The sequence below is a fragment of the Synchiropus splendidus genome, chromosome 9 (genome assembly GCF_027744825.2).
Source record: "Synchiropus splendidus isolate RoL2022-P1 chromosome 9, RoL_Sspl_1.0, whole genome shotgun sequence".
In the NCBI taxonomy this organism is placed as follows: Eukaryota; Metazoa; Chordata; class Actinopteri; order Syngnathiformes; family Callionymidae; genus Synchiropus; species Synchiropus splendidus.
Genome location: NC_071342.1, coordinates 21,672,650 through 21,697,178, shown reverse-complemented (window position 1 = coordinate 21,697,178; position 24,529 = coordinate 21,672,650).

Below are 24,529 nucleotides of genomic sequence, written 5' to 3'. Positions count from 1 at the left end.
CGAATTCTCTAGTGTTCACATCTCTGGACCTTGTACCAATACAGATTTCTTTCAGCTCTACTTCAAGATTTTTCAAGACTTCCTCACTCCCATCGCCTAATATTTTAGGACTTTTGCGTCCTATACTGACGAAAAAGGAAGCCTCCAGCGTAAAATGTTACACATAGGTGTTTCAATGGACTGAAACAACTGTTTCCATTCCATAGCTGGTGCAGGTGTGGATCTCGTATTGTGGAGTGCGAGGAGCATTGCCGGGAGACGTGCTGAAACTTTCTTCTCTGAAGGAGACAAGATGTCCGTTGATATTTATAAGCCCTTATGAGGCTCTATTCCTTCAACACCTGACTAAAACCACGTTTAATGGGCCTTATATAGCAATTTGACACATTATTAAATGTAGAATGTGTCGAGCGCCATCCCATAGTTTACCCAACCTCCGTCTTTTTTTCATGTGTCGCGCTGCCAATATGTCAACATGCGACGCTGAAGGTTGCCTTTTTCGTCAGTATAGGACGCAAAAGGCAACTTTCCTAACGTCAATATATGATGCTATGGATGTGAGGAGGTTTTCACTTTGAAAGAGTCGCAGCCACATCGGACCTCTCTTCAGTGAGAGTTCACCATATCAAATGAATACGTTAGTTCATCAGATGAACCCTGATGGAACTGGCATCACCCACCCCTCAGTCAGAGTGTTTCCATGAAGCATTTCAGACCAACATTACTCCATGTCGACGCAGCAGTGGCAGTGCTCAGAGTGCAATACGACATGGTTCAGCAGTGTGAGGTGGAAAATCAAAGACGAAGTGCAGATGCTGTTATGAGTTTCTCATGTACATGGATTCTCTTTCCTGATCCAAGAGCACATATCTTGAGTTGAGTGTTGTGGGTCCATTTCCAGCACTAATGGTCTGTGTTTGCCAAACATATATCTGCGCGGTGGACGAGGAGGAGTGAGAAAAGTGCAAACAAGATGGACGTCTCTTCGGATTAATGGCGATGCGGCCTTAATTTGCTCTGCGGGGGACGGAGAGCCATCCAGGGGTCGCGCTGCTCGCCGTTCCTTTTACGGACCACGTCAAACTCCATCTCTAGTTTAAACAGCAAATCCCAGCGGTGGTGGTCATGAGGTTTACAAAACAGACGGTGGGGGTGGAGGGGAGGCCTGCTGGGAGGAAACCAGAGAACGACACGGCTGAGGCAAAGAGATCGCTGCGGTGGAGGAGGGACGTCAAGATGTTTCTCAGTCATGAAGCCCGCTGACCCAAATCTTCAGAGGCTGCGGTCGACATCCAAGTCGCTCTCCCGTGTTTGTTTGCTCCAGAGATGAAGTTTGGCTGATCCCTGTGTCACTCGATCAGGCGGCTCCTGTGATAACTGACGTCGTCTCGACTCATAACTTACAAGATCAGAGTGCCACAGTTTGACTGGAGACTCTCCTCTTGTTCCCAGCCACTGGAGCGGTCATGAGAGGCTCGGTTTAAATCAACGCCTCTTTTATTAGAGAGGGCGACGGGGGAAAACTATACCAAGCAAATGGATCAGGGAAATGAAATGACGCTCGTGTGTGACCTATTGGGTTGTCAAAGCGTCAGCATTATGTGTCGGAATTTCAATAATAGATGGATATATTTATAATTACTCCCTCACATTAGTTTTTATTCTGCCATGTTTTTCCAAATATGACAAAATGTTTTATTCAACAAATATTACACTTGTATTTGAATTATTAAACATAACATTTAATGTTTTTACTCATGTTTTATTTAGAAACTGAAGGAAAAAAAATGCATGTTGATAATAAAACACATTTACATTCCATTTGAAGAATTACACTGAAAATGAACAAAAATAATTTGAGATTTTTTTTCACTGAAACGATGCATCGCAAGTTGACGCTGCTGCGTCACTGCAGGTCCTTTTCTCATGTTTTAAAATTAGGGGCACCAGTCGGCCACAACCCTTTTCTCAACAGATGACACCTCCAAACTTCTGTCACGTCTCGTGTCTTATTTAGCGTTATTGTTAAAAAAGGCAGATCTCTAAAGGGGTGTGGCCAACTCTCGTGGGCGTGGCCAGATTACCGTTTTCTACCAGCGTCCAGTAGGGGGCAGGATAAGTTATTTGTTATCCGCCATGTTGTTGACAACACTTTATTTTGGGTGTGAAAGCTCAGTAAAATGGCTGAAGTTTGGAGCTACATATTTAGCAGGTAATACAATCTCCTCTAAAATACTTTATTTAACGGTAGTGAACATGATGCCAGCAACACAAGTCCTCATCATGTTTTGGAATAAAGAAGTGAGAAGGCAGTTTATTTGACCCAACAGAAGTGTGGTTTGGTTCCCTGAGCTGGACCGAGTATGTGAGCAGTTTGAGACGCTCTTACTTAGCTCGACACAAAGTTCTCTGCTCTGTATCCTCTGCCTCTGAGCGTCTATGAAACCCGAGCTCAGGGACAATCATCATTCCTTAGCTATTAGCTACAAATCTCTGGCCGCCACTCGCCATGAGGAGATGTTGTGTTGTCAGCTGGAAGCTCTGGTTTCTCCCCAGATGAGTGGAGAAAGGGGTCAGTGAAGCCTGTCAACGACCCCCAGCCGCCCCTGGCTTCCTGTCCGGGGACCGCTCAGGGGCCTGGATTACAAAATGGCCTCTGCTGTGGAGTTTTATCGTGAAACATTAGAGTTTTGGTCATGAATGAAGGGAGCAGAAAAAGATATACGAGCGGTGATAACGGTGATTTAGCGGTTGTCGTGTGACTCTTTCAGGACTTCGCTCTCGATGTCGGAGATAGACGTTTGTAACTCAAGACAAAGATTGGCAGGCTGAGGACACTTAAGAAAATAATTACCCAGCTTATTCGTTCATTTTCCCAGAAACAGGGACCATATGAAACCACAGACAGTAAAAATATAAACTTAAACGGAGACTTGAAGCAACAACATGCTGTCATATTTCCTAATTTAATGAAGATGGTTTGGATTTTCTAAAAATAACTGCCATTACAGGACAAAGCAGAGCCGCAGTTTGAGTCTTCTCCTCAGCATAAGGTCCTTCTAAGGAGTTTTCTCAGCTCCATGCAGCCTGTTTACTCGCGCTAAATAGGATTCTTCCCTCCTGAAATATTTAGCATTCACACCACGCTTATTCCATTCATCCATGTCCTACTGCAGCCATTCAGCTGCAGGTGAAAACAGACTCGAGGAGAGGGTGGGTGTCTTGACATTGGCGTGCATGGGTCATGTGTTTCAGGCCTCCTGAGCAAAGAAACAATAAGCTGGTAAGATGTGCTTCACTCGAATAGGCGGGTTGAGCAAGTTCGGTTAGTAAATTGACCCTAACAGACACACAAAAAAATGCCTTGTACCATTATTTTGGGATGGAGTTTTGCCTGGAAGAAGAAGTATAGCTACACTTTGGCAGGGCAAGTTGTGAACCACACGTTTCAGTCAGATGCTCATGTTGAAGAATCTGACCTCCGGCGTCAAGTCGATGCACATTTACCATCACAAACCAGATTTTCCAGTGCCTGTTGCCGAGTGGGAAAATTCAAGCGAAGCTCATAGTAGTGGTTGCTGGCATTTACGACTCACCGAGCCGATCTGATGAAGGATCTGATGGACCCAGAGCCGACGTCCAAATCTTTCTTTTTGCTTCCATTATACTTCCACTGGAGATAAAGGCCTACAATTCTGTTTCCACTAACTTAGACCTGCCCCCCCCGCAGACTCAGGCTGGAGAAGGTTGTGTTTATCAGTGATGCAGGTTGGTGTGCAGTCAGCTCCTTACATCTCATTTTGTGCTGAAAGATCACATGACTGCTGTCGTTTCAACCCTTCGTTTTTTGGTCAAAATGATGAGAAGACAAAGTGTGTTTCTTCTACCAGTAGCTGTTACTCGTAGCCGTAAATAGGTTTTCCAAACCCACAGCACTCCTTAATGTCCAATAGTAACTAACTTTTCCAACTGCACTCTTCACAAACGCCTCATAAATCCAAACTGATTTTCACTCTCTCAGGATCATTCGCTACTTCCACTTTAAAAGTGAAATTCCACTGGTAGAAAGATAAGCTGTTGAGGTCCGTTGAGTGCAGTCAGGGTTCTTTCATAGACGTGTTGCAAAGGTTTAAAATTAGATTCTCTTTTTAAGATACAACCCTGGAAGGAAGCTGACACATAAATGATCTTTTTTTTTTTTTGGTGAGTTTTTGGTTTGTTCTGGCTGAGTTTCAGACGCCTGTGTTCCTGCCTGAAAGCCCAATTGCTCCCTTTGTTTTACTTGGTCCGCTGTGGTGCCTAATGATGTCTGGGCAAAAACAAGCCACCAGTCAGGAGTTGGATTAAGCACGGGCCTCCCGTCAGCGTTAGCCAGCAGCCACCATTAAAAATAACAACCAGCGATGGTTTCTGAAGCCATCGACAGAACTCTTTATTAAACCGTCAAGCATGAGAACAAAATCCACTGAATCTTATGACTTCATGTTGTATCAATCGTCTGAACCAGGCTTCATCTTCGGTGGTACTGGAAGATATTTAGGGAGTATTTTTAGTTTTTTTTAGGAGCAAATGATGGTTTGTTGTTGCAACGCCGACAGCTACAGAGACGAAATGTTACTGTTGGTCAGTCTGAGGGAGACTGAAGAAAAGGGCGAACATTTACCTCAAAACAAGTGCATAGTCTAACCGTGTCAAGTAAAGTGAACGTTGTTGCGTTTCGACTTTTAGTAGGAAATCTGTTGTTTGAGACACGGAGCGGGACCCAAGTGCAGTAATGGAAGAGTCACAGGAGGCAGACAGCGGGTTGAATACAACAATACAAAAATACAACAAAAAGCGTCACCGAACTGGGAGAAATAAACGAAATCCCAAAATCGGGATGAGTAAACAACGAAATAAAGTCCAACAAAAAGTGTCACCGAACCGCATGAACGAATGCAAGCGGAGTCTGTAAACAGAAAGAACAAACACAATGAACAGTAAAACACTAACTACAGTGGTCGTCAAAACAAACGCACGAGAAGGGAAGAGCAACGACAAGGAGAAAACCAGGCAGCAACACAGAGCAAAATATTAAACTCAGAGCACCAGGGTTTTAGAAACAGTGAACAAAAGATGAGTCAACGAACGGATAAATGAACAACAGAATGAGCGCAAGCGAGGCGCGTCAATTTACACAGGATGCAATTGAAGTCGATCTGGCACATGTTGCTGGAGTCCAGGTGCTTATGAGCTCTGACGATGATTGGATAAATTAACTCCAGCTGTGGGCCAAGAAACAGGAAGGAAGGAGGGAAACAAAACGGACATTATGGGACAAAATAAGCGCGACAAAATCGAGTTGAATGTGACAAAATTTTTAAAAGTTAGAGAAAAAAACACTTGGAAAAGTGCATTGAGCATCACAAAAAAGCCACTCTCTTGAACGAAGGTCAGTTAAACTGTTGTTTACTAAAAGAATCCTTTCAAAAACTAAATAAATAGAACATCGATAGAGTAGCTGATGCACTTGAAGCTAAAGCTGATTTCAAAATGGGTGGATCCATCATGTTCCTCCGGCCGAGACAGAACTTCTCAGTCAGTGTTGCGACTGCTTGCAAACAGGAGTGTTGTTCACAAATGAAAATCTTGTAAGATCAGTCACAAAGCAGCACAACAATCTCAGGAATGAACAGAAAAACTGTCTTTCAATGGGCTGAAAGTTGCTGAGATGCCCTTCCCTCAATGTAGCGCCATTTACTGACAAAGAATTCTGCAAAATTGCTGCTTTTGTATTTGACCCTGTGACAGGGCACTAGAGGAAGTTATGCCACAGCTTTCTCAGATGTCGGTGCCATGTAAACCTCTTTATTCTAAAAGCCTCTGAAGGCCAACAGGTCTTCTCCACTGGCTGTCCGCACCAGCAACACATCTGCCCACCAAACTCCTCTACACAAACCTTCACTGTCAGAAACAAGAAACACGTTTGAAGGTTCATTTCTCAGGTGACGCGAGGACACAGCTTTATTTGAGCTCCTAATAGAAACACATTCCGTCATGTAAACTCCTCAATTTGATTTATTTATTTAATCATCAGCAACCACATGAGAGTTCTTCAACTATTAACCCCGCGGTAAACAAACTCTGCGGATTTTCCATGACTCTTTAGCGGGCTATGATTTTCCCAAACATTCTACTGCTTTATTTAAGCATCTGAGGGAGGACGGCGCTGCAACATGATGCCTCTTGCCTGCATGCCTGACACACACTTATCGGACTCGGCATCCATCTTTAGCTCCATTCATCGCGGCTCACAGTCATAGCAGAAATTGTTTGTGCAAACTAAGAAGTGAAACCACATCCTCTCTGATTGAATCTGCCAACCTGCTGCTCGGTGGCTGAACAAACAAACAGAGCCGACCCATTACTGCACACACACTCACACACACACACACAGAGTGGGACGCTCGGCTTACATTTGGGAGTTTCATGGGGGTGGGGGGGTGCAGTCCTCAACGTTTATCTGTGATCTTTGTCTCTCAGCTAATCAGCACTCACTTCCACAATGTTTGTTTTACAGCTCATAACTTCCTCCAACTGAAATGGCTTTCTTGGCTGGAAGGTGGAAGAGCTGAGTCGCCAAATAGATCAATCGCTGGTTTAATGAATCAGAGAACCAGGAAGTGAAAGTTGGACGCTGCAGGTCGAGGGACACAGGGACAAAGTGGAACATTACTGAGCTCTACGCCCAGAGACACTTCTCCTGAAGAGTTCCAGTCCAAAGAAGAAGAGAGAGGCGGTAAATTCCAGCAAGGATCCAGTCAAGAATGACTCATTTATTGAGTCTCCTGGTTCAGTTACCCCTCATGCTCATCAACATCTCTTCAATGAACAAATGACTTCAGTCGTCATCCACGACCACATCTCCTCAGACAATGAGCTCCTCACGTTACAGCTCCACAGGGTGAATGCAGTCTCTCCTGAAACAGTAATGACTAGTTCAGTTCAGCTCCCAGACAAAAAGACTCAAACCTGAGAGCTGAAGAATGACATCGGAGTTGGTGTGTCGCTCTTTCTTTAAACTCCTTCTTCCACCCGCCATCTCTCTTCTTCTGCTGAAGGAAAATCCTCAAAAACTTCAGCTGGCGGCAGCTCCTTCAAAAATCATCATCACAAGCTGATAACTCATCGGCGAAAATGTATTCCATCGTTCAATGTGCTTTCAATTTAGCCGGGATTTGAGGGATGTGAGGGAGGCCAAGCAGCTGTCATTTACCGGGAACAAACACAATTACAGTTCCATTCTCTCTGCATGACTTTGACAGTGGAGCAGGTCTGGTTTGTTGAGAGACAAAAACTTTATTCATGAGAGGGACCAGGGTGCTGATCAGAACCAAGCTGCTCCTGACATGTCAAGGACCTCTGCCTTGTTTTCGGTTGGCTCTCACCGCCGGCTGATTTATCTGATTCACTGGACGTTATAGAAAAACAACAGACAGATTCCTAATCTCTGGACTTTCCCCACCATCAGCTCTCCACAAGGTTCCTGTGATTCAAGCTTAGATGTTTAATCCTCACTGTGAGTGTGAGAAGGATGTCAGCAGCCACGAAAGCGACATCGGAAAGTGAAATTAAACCTTGTTGGTTGTTATAAAGAGCTATTTTAATAGCCATCTTTGGAATATTAAAACACAAATCTCTCAACAGTTGTGGTTATCAAGTGTGCTTGACTGAAAAACATGAAGACAATACTGACTTCCAACTGAGGCTCCAACTGCATTTTCGTATTAGAGACCAGTACTGTTGAAGCTGCTCATGTAGGTCAGTAGGAGCTGAGGTTGGCATGTTAGCAAGTACAAACATGTTAAAGAAAAGTGAGTGGCCAGGACCAGAAACATAGCAGATGTACCTGTTAGTGGCAAGCGTCGGTATTGCAAAAATACCAGAATGATTTTGTGTTAGAAAGTGTCAGTGGTCACAAACACATTCATTCATATTAACCATATTAAACATTCTCACCTCTCTGGTGTTTTCAAATCTGTTCCAGTACTTTTCAGTTTTTACCTCAGTGTCGAGGGGGCAGCAGTCTCGCTGTCCACTCCTTGGAGAATCTAACCCCCAACCCCTTTGTTTTGCCTGTTACCTTCAAAGACCCCAGACGGCTGCTCTGACCTCTGACTGGAACTTTTTTCGAGGCCGGGCTTCGGAGCACAGCCATGGGAAAGTGTTGGCGGCGATAAAAGCGAGGAAGATGAGTCAGATCAGTCGGGGGACGGTGTCGCAGGGGAAGCCCATCTTGTTTGGACAGCGGCTTCCTCAGCTGGAGAACAAGTGGTGGTCAGGTTAACTGCTGGTGCCCTCGCTGAGTCACAGAGGATGTTTGCCTTTGTGCAAGATTCCTACCTGGAAACAGGAAAATCCTCACTGTTTCATTGCAGCTCGGCGTTTATCATCAGAACAGAATTGATCATCACACAGGTTTGTGGTATTTCTGCCGCTGACCCATGAAACCCTGGTGAGACTGGAAAGGAAAGCAGAGCGGTTCTATGTGTTATTACAGTTGACATTTACACTCTTTTAAAATGTAATGCTTTTGTGTCATATATCAATAGATTTTTGTGATTAGAGTGGTGAGTTTAATTTAATTTAATTTTATATAAAATTATATTTTATATACTTACTTATTTACCTGTTTAAAACTCCATTGTTATCAAACCTGAGCTATTTTTTTTTTTTTTTTTTTGTGTAATCCAAACCTTGAAGTTTGAGGTGAGGTTAGAAAAGCGAGTCCATGGACTATAATGTTTGTAGATGATATAGTGATTTGCAGAGAGGGAAACTGGAGAGAAGACGATGGGAAGACAGAAGATGTGTGTGAATGAGAAGGTGGGGAGGAAGAGGAGAGATGTAGCTCAAGTTTTGGGGTCAGTCAAAGTGATGATTATAGGAGAGGTGAAGAAGAGAGTGCAGGCTGGGTGGAGACTAGTCTGATGTCAGAGTAGCAGCAAGAGCGAAGCTTTATAGGACACCAGTGGTCACTGCCATGGCGTGTGGTTTAGAAACTCTGGAGTCAGAGTTAGAAGAGTCAGAGATGAAGAAACTGAGGCAGTAATTGGGGGAGACTACAAAGGACAACATCAGAACTGAAAATATGCGAGGGACATGTGGAGAAGTCCAGAGTCAAAGTCAGGGAGGCCAGTCTCGGCCGGACATAGAAGCATGAAGTTTAGAAAAGCTTGACTGCAGAACAAAAACAACTCGACGCCTCATCTGTCACCGTAATGTTCCCTTGTCAAAGGACTCAGTCGGACGATGCAGTTGGCTGAAACCCACTTACATATTTGCATGTTTCATAAATCTGCTAACATTTTCCTTGGGTGGGCTGCGTGTGTGTGTGTAAGCATTTAAATTTTCCACTATTTTAGGCATCCGATCTCTTGAATAGAGATGGTCTGAGAAACCACAAAAAAAGAAGAAAAATCCAGTCAGGAGTGAAAGAAGCACACAGAGTTTGGGTGGCCCGAGTGAGTGTGTGTGTGGGAGGAGATCTACAGAGAAAGCTCAGACACACAGCACAACAGTTGTGTATTTGCTTTCCTGCATCTGCGTCGACTTGTGAGCTGATAATGGATGCACACAGTTTATTTGCTGGTGGATTACACTGTATTGAAAAGCCTCCCTTTTCACACACACCTCCTCCAGGCTCACACCATCCAGGAAGAGGCAGGTGAAGAAGCACCACTTGCCTTGAAGAGGGAGTCAGAAGTGAGGGCTTTATGAAGAAACAAAAATCAACTGCTAATTCACTTCACTGCAACTGGTCCTTGTCTTTAATGCTCATGACTTTATTGGCCAGTTTCAACCCACTTCGCTGACGTTTTGTGTGTTTTCGCTGTCATAAACTCCTTCACGTGTCTAATTACGACCACATGGAGAGTTTTAACTGTTTTTCTTTTAAACAATGACTTCTCTATCCCACAATAAAGGTTTTTGTGGTCGTTTTTATTTCAGTTTTATTGACAAGAGAAATGATTCCTGAGGACTGTATCTGTCTGTTGTGGGGGAGGAAAGAGCTGAGCCAAAAGACAAGGCTTTCTGTAACCTGTGGGTTTCTGCTCTCACCGGAGGTCACCACTTCTGTAGGGATCATAGATGCCAGACTTTTCTCGGCAGGTGTCTGGTAGAGAGAGAAGCTCAGACATCCAGGAGACACAGAGGAGAACCACCGCTCCTCCAAGGGAAAGCAGTTCACGTGGCTCTTTTCAGGAAGGCCCTTGGACAAGGGAGGACATGGGGGAAGCCCCGGAACTGACCCAGGCAACTAACTCAGGAAAGATGATGTTGAATTGACCCGGAACATTTGTTCAAAAGAACTTGAGGTGGATCCTGAAGAGAGTAAAGTATGGACCTCTTTAGAAGAAGGAAAACAATGTCAACTGTAGAGGTAGTTACAGGTCAAAGCAACATCTAAAAACAAAACAGTCTGTTGTAAAAGTTAGTACGCAGACAAACCTCCACAACACACAAACAAGTTTGTTTTTCAATCTTTGTGGGGGCGCATGATAGACATGCTTCCCCCAGCCTCCCACCCTAAACCTAAACATCCAAAACACGTGGCTCACCTTAACCAGGACTCTGAACCAAACTGGAACCCAATTACAATAAACGGCTTTTACTGAGGTTTTAACCCTTTAAACCTGGTGAGGACAGGACAAAATGTCCTCACAAGAAAGTGGCTTGTCAAGACTTGGTACTCACAAGTATGGCACACACACACAAACACGTGCACAGCATCCTCCTCATGGCCTTGCTTCATAAGTCTTGACCTCCTGAGGTCCGGCAGGAGGGCGTGGGGTCTTAGTGTCCACTCGTACTCCTCAGTCGACTTGACAACAACACAGAGAATGGTTTGCAGATGTTGCTACGCTCGGCTGCTCGCTCAACTCTGGGAGTTTTGGAATGGGTGAGCAGGACAGGCCGGACCTAAGGGGACTGCATGACTGAGTGTGTGTGTCGCGACCCCTCGACAGTCTTCAGTTTTATGAGCGCACGTGCTGATCTCTGCGAAACATCAGTCTGGCCGAGTAAATATCTTCAGCTGCTCCCCCTCATCCATAAAGTCATCAACACTGTTTTCACTGAAGGATATAGAGAGAGATGTAATGAGAGATGAGTTCAGTTGAGTCTTTAAAGAAATACGTTCCACAACAAGTTTAAAGGGGAAGGAAAACCTCATCCTTCATATGGGGCTGAACTCAGTGTCAAGCATCCTCGACAGGTGATGTTCTGTCTGTCACATGTGTGAAGGCAGGTTCCACTCTGAGTCTCTGATGGTTGATGTTTTCTTTGTGAAAGCATAGACAGATTTAGATGGAGATAAACAGCAGCAGAATTCATCCAACAGAATCATTTCCCCATCCATCATTATGCTTCTGTCCATCCCTCTTATGAGTCACTTTCCTCTGTTATAAATTCTTCCTTACATTCTTCTGTTGTTGTCTTCATCCGTCCACTTGCCTCCTATTGCTGTGCTTCCATCCATCAGTTCATCCATCTGGTGTTCATCCCATCATGCACCCATCCTTCATCCATTCATGCATCCACCCATTATGACTAGATCAATCCAACCGTTCATTATCTCGTACTTCTGTCCATCCATCCATTCATCCATCCATCCTTCCATCCATCCATCCGTACAATGAGAATGTGAATCCGCCAACCATGACTTCACATGACCACTGTCAGTCGACCTGCAGACCAACTTAACAGCAGCAGTTGGTTGCTCTGCCTGACTCCACCAAGCGTGTGTTCTGCACCGTCACAGTCAGGGCCACAGCTGACTCTCGCCCTGACTGGCCGGAGCTCACTTACCAAGAGTTATGGGAGCGGCTGGTTTCATGATGATGAGGTGATATTGACTGATCTCACGAAGTCTTTGTCTCCTAATCCTCCACTGAAAGCCAGAGCTCCACTCATTCAGCCCCTCACAGACGACTTGCCTCAGGCCTGCGTGTTGTGCGTCAGGCTTATCCGCACGCACATGTATGAGATTAGCTGCGAGCGCATTGTGCGTCCGTCATGTTTACATCCACTTCATATCTGAGAGCATGGTCCAGCAGGACCGGAAATTGAGCAGGAATACGGAGGGAATTACAAGAGTTCAAAGCAGGAACGATATCGGACAAATCTGTACATTTATGAGTGCGATCGCTGCACACACCAGTCGTGTGAGGCCCGGGCTCTCACCCGTAAGTCATAGATCAACTTTACGATTGGAAGTGCTCAGGTTCTATCAAGGTCAACGGAACTATGCAGGCCCTAATCTGGTGTGAATTGAGAGTTCCAGCTCCTTTTAGACAACCACTCCAGAGCACAATCCCCGGGTGGGTTCTCCTCATACCTAGCCCTGGGACTTTTGGATCGTGGCGAAATGCAACACAATACTGAAATCAGCGACACATTTTGAAGCTAAACTCTCAACCATCTGCCTCTCATCAACTCGGATTTAGTTGCACTCAAACCAAAAGGCAACATTGGCAGAATGAAAATCCCTAAATGGTCTTCCGGGTGAGACTTCCCAAAAATAAGAGAGGCAGAAATTTGAAAAGCTTTGAAATAAACCCACCTCGACATGTTCTGTGTTTACCACTGAGACACGTTTCGAAGCTATTACACGGCTGTGACTACTTCTTTTGGGTAAAATGTCACCACAGCTCTATTTGAAATTTAAGGACGTCTTGGTCGATGAGTAGTACATATGAGTTTGAAACAAGACTATTGGGCAAGTGCTGACGTTGGTTGAGAAAGTGTAGCATAGCCTTGCTAGCTCGGCTCACTGGAATGACGCTAGCTCGCGGGTGAACCTGCTTGTTTTGTTGCTTTAGCTGAGGATGGATGGTCTGGAAATATTTCCAATAAAGGTAAGATGAGAAAGAGTTCTGGTTTCAAGGTCACTGTCATGATCTGCTTTTGTTTTGTCCCTTCATTCTTGTTTTGTGTCTCCCTCCTCCCTTCACCTGAGTACAAGAACGCCTGAACTCCAGCAACGTGTGCCAGATCGTCTCCTCTTGTTCCTGTGGTAAATTGGCCCTCCTCGTTCGTTCTCTCTCTGCGCGGTTGTTTGCTTATTTTGATTCCTCTTCCTGAAACCCTGGTGCCTGAGTTAGTGCTTTGTTCATTCCTCTGTTTCTGCATGTTTCCTGGTTTGTTCTGTGATTTACTATTTCTGTTCATTGTGTTTTGTCTCTCTGTTTGCAGATTTAAGTTCGTTCAGTTCGGTGACGCTTTGATTTAGGACATTCAGACTTCGCTTTATTTCTTCTGGTTTGGTGATGATTTCTGTTCTTGTCTTATTGTTGTGAATTATTAAATAGTATACCTTGCTCCGCACCTTGCCTCCTGTAAGTTACTCATCACTGCACTTGGGTCCCGCCCCGCGTCTTGAATCATAACAATCACTTCTGAAATAGACTGATGCTTTTGGGGTTCAGCACTGTCAAAGTCCACGCTGGACATTTGAGTTACGCCTCTAATATTTTGACAACAAACCACCTGTGAACCAGAACTCTCGCTTAAGTTCTGCATTCATGGTATGACTTCGAGTAGCTGCCAGTGAGTAATAAGTAGTGACTGCAGTAGCTAGTATTTCGTGTTTAGTAGCTAAACACCAAGGCCCTGTTTCAAGAAGCCAGTTACAACTTATTCAAACTCAAGAGTTTTCTGCTTCAGAAATGGCACATCACATGATTCACTATGGCAACAGTAGTTGCCCACCTCACCTCAGCGAAGAAACATATTCATGACTGAATATGCAGAAACTGAACACGTTAAAGAAAGAGTGATGTCCAAGGACATTTTAGTGTTATTTAGAGGGACAAGGAGAAACGTGTTTGAGCGCCCCCATCAGACTCAAAATGGACTTGTATGTTTGTTCACACCTAAGTGACGGAGTGCTATGCAGAAACTGAAGAGCTTTCTGCTCACTTCCAGAGTCACTTACTGGAACAGAAACGAGTGGGATATTCAGTTGTGAACGATAAGGACTCTGTGTGTTTACGTTCGGCTGTGGACGCACTTGTCAGTCAAGTGGTCGGTCACGGACTCGTCATCGCGTAGGCCACGCCCACCATCCCCAGTTGACCTTGATCTTGATGGTGATCCTCCACACACAGGCCGTCTTTGTTCCACGGCAGGAAAACACAGCTAAGTGTAGATACGACGAAATATCTGAAGGTGCGTTTGTCAATTAAGCTGCGAAAATATTTGAAATGTGCTGCCGTGAAAAACTTCAAATGAAAATCATCAGAGGGGGGTTTTACCCGCCGAGTAATCTGTGAGGTTTAAGTGTTTCTCTGGAGCTCGCACGGTAATGACTTGTGCGTGTGTGTGTGTGTGTGTGAGCGTACGTAACCTGCGACACTTGTGGAACTCAGACATGCAGGCGGTGAAAAAACTTGGCCCTGCTCCACTGTCAACAGAGGAAATGCTCTGTTCATTTACTGACTTGGAAATGTGTAGAATGTTTGGCCTCTGTGTGAGAGTGTGTGTGTGTGTGTGTGTGTGTGTGTGAGTCCTGTTAGATGTCACAATGATGAGACCGTTGTTATCCCTCCAATTACAACAGAATGAGTTGCATGTGCGGACAAGTTAGCGGCGTCACACGTCACTCACGGATTGCAAACATCAAGTGACTCTCGATTCAAGCATTTGAAAACAGCTAAGTGATGTCAACATCTGTATGTACCTGGATGTATTTCACATCACACACAAACATTAACACACATGTCTGTATTTCTATCCTTGTGGATAGAAAGCCGCTCACTTCGAAACCCAACTATACAAAACACATGGCTCACCTAAACCAGGACCTAAACCAAACTGAAAACCCAGTTATTTTGAAGTCTTCATCCTCAAATTGTGACTTAACCTCATGGGTTTCCAACCAAATGTCCCCGCAGTCATACGGCCCTCACAAGGATAGTGTTTTGTCAAGAATTGGTTCCCACCAAGTAGGATAAACAAAGCACAGATTAACATGCAAAACACCCTCACACAGATTTCCTCCCTGTGTGAGTGTTCCGTGCGCTCATTACAGTATATTTACCTCCAGTGTGTATTTTCATGCTCTTATTGTTCTCCAGTGCCCCGAATCTTTGGGAGGTCTGATGACATGTTTCCTGTTTACACTGCGTCGCACAATACCTGCCCAGCTGACGCATTCAGAGCGTGTATGTGTGTGGTATTAAATGTCTGGCCAGAATTGTTGACTTGTTACGGTTGAGCTGCAACTGTGTTGAAACATTATTTTTCCTCCGATAAGTGGTGAACAGAGTTTGTGTTGTTTCTAGTTCAGGCAGATTTGTGTGCTACAGAATGTGTGCAAACCAACTCAAGCTCTTTAACATGTTTGAAGTCAAAGATAACAGTCCTATGTGAAGCCTCGGTTACACATCCATACACAGGAACACAGTCCCATCCTGTACAGAATATCTGAAAGGACACAAGGACGCATCATTATAGGAGTTTGATCTAATGTGAGGACCACCTGAGTACCACTCATTCATGGATCTAGATCATGTCCAGACTTTGCAGCCTGTAGTAGAGGAACACCAGACATGGAAGAAAATAATGGGGGAAAAATATAGAAAAAGAAGGCACGCGAAAGAATAAATTATATTTACAAAAGTAGTCTGGAGTTCCACAGGTATGGGCCGTAATGGCTAAAGGTCACTTCTCTGGATGTTTTTATTCTCGGCCTGGAGGAAATTAAGAGACAACTACGTGAGGATCACAGGGTTTCAGAAGGCAGATACGGTCAATATCCAAAACCTTATGAACTATTAAATAGATCTGAAGTGGATCAGAAACTTTAATTCACTGCAGAATTTGTTCACTGCACACAAAGCATTTTCTTCTGGTTGGATTTGTGGAGTTGGAACTGTGTTGTAGCTGCAGTCATTGTACACAGGAGGAGACAACAACGAAAGACAAGAGTGTGTGTTTCACTCTGAACGTTTTGGTCATGAGTGTGGAACACTGAAGTCCTGGAGCTGCTGTGGTCAGCATCTATCTACAGTATCTGTAAATGACTTTATGTCCTTATTCACCACATCAGTTGTCTTCCTCTTCTCCTGGTATCTCCATCTCCAACATTCTTTCTCCAACATCTCCACCACCTGTCTCATCTGGTTTTCTCTCATGTCTCTTCTTCCAGATTCACTTTCCTCAAAAGAGGACTTCACGTCCATCTGTTTTTGTTGGACGATCAGATAGTGCTGAAGCTCTCAGGTTCTTCTAATCCTCACTCTCGTCCAGCACAGACTCCTATCATTAAACTGTTATTCCTTGTAGCAACATCACAGAAGTCACTTTTCTCCGAGAAGGTAATCGCAGCAGGCTTCAGTTACACATGAAAGCTACACATATTGAGCATCTGATGTTGGACAAGTGAAATGGAGAAACCACCTTTCTTCCCAGTCACTTCCACTTTCCTGTCCGCCGCTAACGTCGCTCTGAGCCATAAATAGGCGCGACTCTGCTTTGATTCCCTGAAACAAGGACTTCTTTCTGAGGTCCATCTGGAAGAACTTTAGGCATCTGACAAAAAGTCTTCATAACGTCAAAGCAAAAGAAACTACACGACAAAAGACAACATGGAATCCTCGAAGCGAGGTGTTAGCTTTCAGCCGAAGAGGAATGTCGTGAGTTTGTTAGAGCACTGAGGTTGTGTCAGCGGAGTCATGGAGCAGTGATTCAGACTTTCACCTCCAGAAGGAGGATTTGTCCAGAGAGTGGAGTGAAGATGTTCTGGTTTGTCTTCTTCCTCCTTTAAGATGTGCGATAACTTCTGACACTTTTGAGAGACCAAAACTCACCGTCATTTGACTGACACTTCAGTTTGAGAGGCGCACCTTCGACCTGTGTGAGGACTCCGTCAGGGGTGCGGGTGTTTAACTCGGCTCAAGTGAGCACTTATACAGCACACGCGGTCCAAACCAAACACTCGTGTGGGTTTTGATTTCAGACCTGCTGCAGCCTCTAATGGCTGAATCAACACGCAGTCAACAGAATTGCAGCGAGACGCGAAGGTGGCGGCTTTTACATGTGTATTAAAGGATGTGGCGTTGGAATCCTCTCCTCATTGTTTGGACCGGACTTCTCAGTAGACATTTTCCAAGATCAAATACTCCCTGGAGCGGAGCGGAGATAAATCTGTCGGGGTCTTTACCAGACAGAGCAGGTTGGAAGTTACGGAGGTTCACAGATAAGAGGTTTGATTCTGGGAATTTCTTGAAAGTGAAAACAGCTGTGTGTGATTTGCCGTCGTGGTGGAATCAATGGAGCTGCTCCAATGAAAGACTGACCTTCCAGGCTGGTTTCTATAGTCGTACCTTCCTGCTGATGAGCCCACGCACCTGTCAATCGCTCTGACAAGTCGAAAAACACTTCACGTTTTTGAGTTAAGTTGTGAAGTATCATCACATTGATGGTTTTATTGCGCACAGTTCCCCAGCCTTAGTAGTTTATGAAGGCCAGAGCTGCCAACTTCTGACAATACTTAGATCTGAGACTTCATGTGGGTGGTGGTGAGGGTGAATTTGACTATTTACTTTGCTAGAAATGGGAAGAGTGGCACGAGTGCGTGAGACCGGCCTCCTTTTCGTGAGTTGCCAGCCCTGTGTCGGCCATCTGCGGCGCTGACTTCCTCATGCTGACATCATCATTCGCGCCTGACCCCAGCGAGTCACTCGTCACCTGCTGACATCCGTCTCACGGCAGCCAGTCGGCCTGTCAACCAAATTGCAGGCCATGCTGAGATGTACTGTACGCTGATATTGAGCTCACGCTGAGCTCATTTATACCTCTGCAGCACATACTGCTCTGTGGTCGTAATACTGCAGGCCCGCTGGCTCGCGACGTCTAGAGGCTGCTGCTGATCCAGACCAGCACAGAGACGTCGCTCTGACATTGTCAGGTCGCCGCTGGACGAAGCCAACTGCAGCTTAATAAGTGGTGTTCGTGATGCAGCCACGTGCTTCCAACCGAAAAGCTCTTTTATTGATTCCTGGGATGAAGTGACGCAGCCACTCGAGTGGCTACCAAGGTCTCCAGGGAGCATGTGTGCGACCAGAAGAAGAAACAGAGAGAAGTAACACTGAGATCTTCTGAGTCTCACCTGTGGTTATTGTAGACTTATTACATGCCTAGTAAAGCAACAGTTCCACATGAGACCTGGTGCACTGAGAAAATCTGACGTCAAGATGAAATTCTCCTGGTAAACTATCAACTCTACTTGACAGACTTGGAAGTAAACTTGGAAGTTGGAAAATGACATGGCAATTTTGACATTCAAAATGAACTAGAACAGTGGTTCTTAACCTTGTTGGAGCGTCGAACCCCACCAGTTTCATATGCTCATTCACCGAACCCTTCTTTAGTAAAAAATAAAATATGACACACTAACTGCAGACTACATTGAGGGGTGGACCTCTGCGGCGGAGGCTCCACCGAACCACTGAGACCGACTCACCGAACCCCTAGGGTTCGATTGAACCCAGGTTAAGAGCCACTGAACTAGAAAGTCCATAATAGAACAGGTAAAGAGATTTGGTGACTTGGTAATCTCGGAAAGGGCATGGCATTTTGGTCAGTCCCGACTAGACTTGGGCTGTGTCCCATTTCTCACCTGAACACTAGCACTTGGTTTTGAGTGCCCTCCACTATGAAGTGCCCTCCGACGACAAAGTGAAGTGATTGGCGCTTCATGACGTCACACGACGTACGTGAACACGTCACGCGTAAAGACAGCGTGTCGGTGGCTGCCGTGCTGTGTTTTGTTTCCTGCATATCCAGTGTTGTGGAGATGTTTTGGAAATGCCAGCTCCAACGTTTTTGCAACCTCTTGCATCGGCCCTGATCATCTCAGACTTACACTGACTTGGCAAATCTGAAGGTGAAAATTATTTTTACAACGAAGACGTCCAAAATTGACTTGGTTAACTGGGAAGTCCGTGACAGACTTGGTGAATGAATGAGTCTGGAATGAATCAGACAATTTAGGAAGTCTGAAAAAGACCTGGCCTGAAATCGAGTTTGTAGCTTATGAAGTCTAAGATGACTTAGAGAGATCTCTCGATCAGTACCAAACCAACTTTGAAAGCTCCCATGTTCTAGAACTTATGAAATTTTCTTTCATATTTTATTACTGCTGAATTGGTTAAACTGCTGAGTGCGTCTCATGTGTGAACATGGCTCCATAACAAACTCATTTGCTGGGCTCAGAAATGTAACAGAACTGCTGACAGAGTGCGAGCATGCCTGTTGACACAGTTTCAATCTAAACCTTTCTAATGTGTTTTTCTTCCGTCCACATGTGGATACTGTATATATACGTTTTTGATGGTGTGTGTGTGTGTGAAGCCCCGGGGTGTGTGTCGGTCCGGAGCACAGCTGGTTGTGTTTAGACTGTTGTCATGTGGTCGGCAGCGACAGACACACAGACAGGTAAATGTGCTTTAAACATGGCCATTAACTTGTCGTTGACTGGGTTGCCGTCGCCTCAGAAGCCCTCGAGGTGCAGAGAATTAACACTCTGATTTGGGCTACTTGTCGACATTGCAGCTGGAATGGTGACACAGCCACACACAATGGTGCGTCCGCCCATCGCAGTCACTCATAGCGAAGTCTATCAGTCAGGACGGGCCCCATGTAGGGTGCAGCAAGGTGGAAGCACTGATCGAACTGTCTGAAATCGAGAGAGGACTTTTGAGGCCGCAGCGGAAAAGTACCAGAGTAAATTTGGGGTTTAAAAACACCCTGTGCTGAACATCTCGACAGCCAGGTCGTCGATCATAGACGAGACGTTGAAGTTCTCCCTTCCAATATGGCTGACGTGGTTCCAGCTGGGACTCATATAGAGTTCCCAGATTATACACAAAGTGACAGATTTACTGTCGGGCTCTTTATTTAAACGGGTTCCTCCGCCGCTTTGAAGACCCGGAGCACTGCAGACAGAGGCACAAACACACAGAAGTCCAGACAGATGGAGAGCAGACAGCTAATGGACGCAGGAGCAGACTGGAAGGTCGGAGTCAAGAGGAAGCTTTTCTGTTTCCCCACAAACACACTCGGACAGAATGTTCTTGGCGTCTGGCCCGCGTGTGAATGAAGAGACTGAATCTCGCACTTTTCCTCTCTGACTGTCCCATGGACCTCACTCGGCCCCTCCTCCGCAGGACTGAGTCAGGAATGAAGTTCTTTACATCTGCAATAGTGTGTCACTGGGACATACCAGAGTGTGTGTCAGTGTGTGTAGTTGTGGTGTTTGTTAACTAATACATAGTCAGCACAAGGACATATGTCTCTCTGGTCTTTGTTGTTATGCTGCAGTTCCATAATGTACTGCAACCATTGGAACTGCAGTGTCTGTTGACTTTTTTCAGGCACTTTTCTGTGCAGGTTTTGGCGGCATGATGGGCGCTGTTTGACCAAGAGGGAGAGTTGTGCAGTGGCCGAGGTCAAAACACACCCCTGCAAGTGACTGGTAGCACAGGTAAGACGGCAGAGTACAGAGTGAGGTCAAGCCTTGGTGGCAAGAAGGAGATGAGTTTGAAAGCTATGTGGAGGTGGAAGTAACTGACAGAGCAGCTGAGAAACAGGTTTGTCCTACTGGTTCTGAACACTAAAGTATCTACGCTGGCGACAGAGTTTGTGTGTCTTTTTTCTATCCTCTTAAAAGTCTGAAAAAAATTCACTCACTATTCTTGGCATTTCCCATCTGGGGTCACCAGATCATGTCCTCCACCTGTCTCCATCACCCTCTCATCGCACCCTCTCTTCTCCTCATGTCCAAACCATCTGACCTCCAAATCTTTCATTTGTGATCTTGTTCGTCTCAGTTGTCTCCACCCGGCCTGCACTCTCTTCTTCACCTCATCCCCATCCAGAAACCAATTTTCCTGTGCAGATTTTTAGCTCTTTCACATATTAGCGCCCCCTGTTGGAGTTATTAAGATAGCTGTCGCCATGTCAAAGCATTTGAAAAGCAACCACAATATCATCTCCGTCCTTGCAAAACCTCCTCTGAGCTCCCGTTGCCATGCCTCTCTGCACGGCAACAGCTCAACACACACACTCACGTCATCGCTCATACACACTTGGTTCCACAGTCATTTATGTTGTAACTCACTCAGGCCAGTCTTACATAACTGAACAGGCTGCATCAGTGAGTGTTTCGCAGCACAGCTGGATGGAAACACAGATGCACACTGACAGTCCACGCCTGTACATTGTGTGTGTGTGTGTCTCTGTGTGTGTGTGTGAGTTCATTGAGATATGTGTGAGGAAAGAAAAACAAACGTTGGGTGTGTTCTCCTTTTTGCACATGGTCATGTATCCGCGGGGCCTCTGACATCAGGGGGCAGAGTGAGGTTAAGTTGTGCAGAGAGAAGCCCGGGTCCCTGCCCCCCTCACTCATGTTTATTTGTGCAGGTCGCTGCCTCATCAGCGCCCTGACTGGCCGCAGTGATGAGGTCCGAGAGGTCACCCTGCAGATCCTTATCCTGAGTCGCCTGCATCCGTGGATCGATTCAGCTGGATCGGCCCGTGCGCCGCTGCCAGCTGACGTCCATCCATCAGCGCTCCTGACTCTGAATATTCCAGCGGCTCAGTCGAACCAGAGCCAGAGGTTTGGACTTCCACCCTCAGATGAGTTATGTCTGGAAACGGCCTTAAGAAGTGCTCCGCTCCGGCGAGGATGTCAAGCACAGACACGCTTTATCTCCCCCCGACATGCACAGCAACAGGCGTGATGTCATTGTCCACGTTGTGTCTCATCTGCGTTCCGTGTGGACGTCTGAACTCTGACCTCGCTGAGAAAACAAGTTCTCCACAAGCAGCAGGGATGAGAAGGAAGGCCGATCCAAAGCTAATGTTTGTGTTGGCAGCCGCTTGAATCACAGGTTTTGCCTCACAAGAAAGGACGGGGAAGTGGAAACGCTGCTTGCATGAGTCTTGTGTTTCATATGAAACAAGATGTTCTGAGCAAGGAGATGATTTATTGACTCACGTTCCGTTTGTGGCAAGTGATCACATGACAGCTGCTCCCAAAATCACATCAGGAAATTGTATTGCGAAATCCCGTTGAGGGACGGAGGATCAATTCTCCTGAAACTAAATTGTGCAAGCCATCGTGGTAGAACAACCTGTTTCTGAAAAATTTCCCCATCTGGACTGACTGGCTCAGATCGACACATGAGGATGGATGTGCAACTGTCAGGTGAGTTGGAGAAACAGCTGGAGGGATGACTCCTGCCCTGACTCCCGGAGCTGCTCACTGACTGACCACATCGACCTGAGCACTGTCATCATCATCGCCTCCACAGCTGCTGTTAGATAACACCATGCTCGGACTGAGCCAACACTAGGGGGCAGTCTAACACAGCGCACAGGGCCTCCAGAGTCCACTGAAAACCAGCCTGGCTGAGACTTCCACCCCTCAGTGTGATCAGCTCTCATTGTCTCAGACAGCTACAACTCTTGACTCTCACTCTGGAGTTTCATCTGAAGTAAACAAACTGAGAAGGATGCATGGTCTGAGCTTCACTCTCTGTATTGAGAGTGTTTTGTTTCTGTGTGGTGTGAGGCTTCCTGTGTGTGTAGGTCCTGCTAACTCCTCAGTTTAGCAGGGAAGTCGTCGTTCACTGATGTGGCTGCAGAGGACTGAGCTCCACCATCACAGCAGCGAGGAAAACTGTGTGTGTCTGTGTGGTGCTGGACCAGTGTGTCCTCACCCTTCAGCTTGCAACGCTTCAGCTTGTCATCCTGTGAGTCTGATTCAAGCCAACAAGGGTTGTGAATAGTTGCAATGTGTTTTTCTTCTAGACATTTTTAGGGTCTCCAGGATTTCTCTCCATCTCCCTACAAGCTTTTGAGGTCGGAGCTGTGCCACTCATGTAGCTGAAGTGCAACAAACCTCTCTAATGTTAGCTTGTTGTATGATATACAGACCGTGTCCATCAAAAACGAAAAGACCTTTAAACTGAGCTGATCCACACACTTCAACTCAAAAACACAAAGTTTCTCCCACAACAGTTCATCGATCTGCCTTACCATCCCAACATGTCACTGCTAACGCTCTCCCTGCAGACCACTGTGAGTGTCAAAGGTCGTCCACCCCTGACCTGCACCTCTCAGCCAGCACTGTCAAATATACGATGCAGACGATGTCTCCAGGCCTTTTGCAGTTCTCCTTGAGATGATCTGTCTTCTTGACAAGGTGATCAAGATTCATCCTCTTCCATACATCTACAGCTGATCCGGGCAAAGTGCGGCCTGGGGGCCAAATGCGGCCCTTTCACTGTATTCATGTGGCCCTCCTGGAGTCAGAGTAAAACCATAAAACTGGCATTGTTGTTGTCTCGTGCACAACGTTTTTGCGACTGAAACCTAACTTTCTCGTTTGATTATTTTCACTTCAATTGTTGTTGAATTGAAAGTAGATTTTGAAATGGATGAGACACATTGAGAATCTTAATAAAACACAACAAACCAAAAAACATTTTATATTTTACATTAAAGTGTAATTTCTCTTCTCTTAACCCTCCATTCTTTGGGTTTGACGGCCCCCTTTAATGGTCATAATATATAACCTGGCCCTTTAGGAAATTAAATTGTCCACCTCTGATCTACAGTGTGATCAACAAAGTATTAACTTCCTGATATCAGGACTTGTTCACAGTCAACACACTGGTGAAGATACACTCTACACAAACTGACAATGAGTGAGACATTTAGAGGAGACTTCCACTCTCTTCCAGGTTGAACACCTCTCCATGAAGAGGCGTGTGGACAAGACGCCTGTGCCGCCGCAGCTGGCTTCTCTTGGAGGAGCTCTGAAGTTTCTCCTGAATGACAGCGCTTCCACGCACCTGCGGTATGACACCACCACCGAACCAACCCCCGGGCACCAAGCTAAGGTTAGGATAGTCCGTGTGAGGGAACCGCACACATATGTTTGCAATGCTAAACCAATGAGGACCCTGCACCTACTAGGACATGCAAGTATTCCATATGACTGCAGTCATAACAGTATAGGAATATGTCAATGCAGCTAGCAGAATCCTCTGTCTGTGCTCTATCCCTTCACTCTTTACAGTACTGTATAAGAAGCAGTGAGCCGTTGGATGAGCAGCCATTATCTTGTGAGCCAACATACAGTTGTTAATTCAACTAGTGTGGAACATCTGTGGTCCAAATGTAATGAGAGGGATTCCAAGCAATCGTCCGTGTTGTAATTCAATAAGGAGACCGACATAATGGGCGACAGGAATCCCCAGATCCAAACTGAAGTAGGAAACACAGAAGTGGCAGTCTTAACGTACGTCCGCTCCTCTGACCAGCTTTGTTTGTGTCTGCCGCAACCTCTTGTTCTGGAGTAAATGGAGCCTCTGCTGAGAACTTACGCTCTTTAATTCAGTTAGCCGTCGACGAAGGGAAAGGACCGTCCAATTAAGGTCACTTCATGAAGGTTTCAGGGGTATTTCTCAAGCTC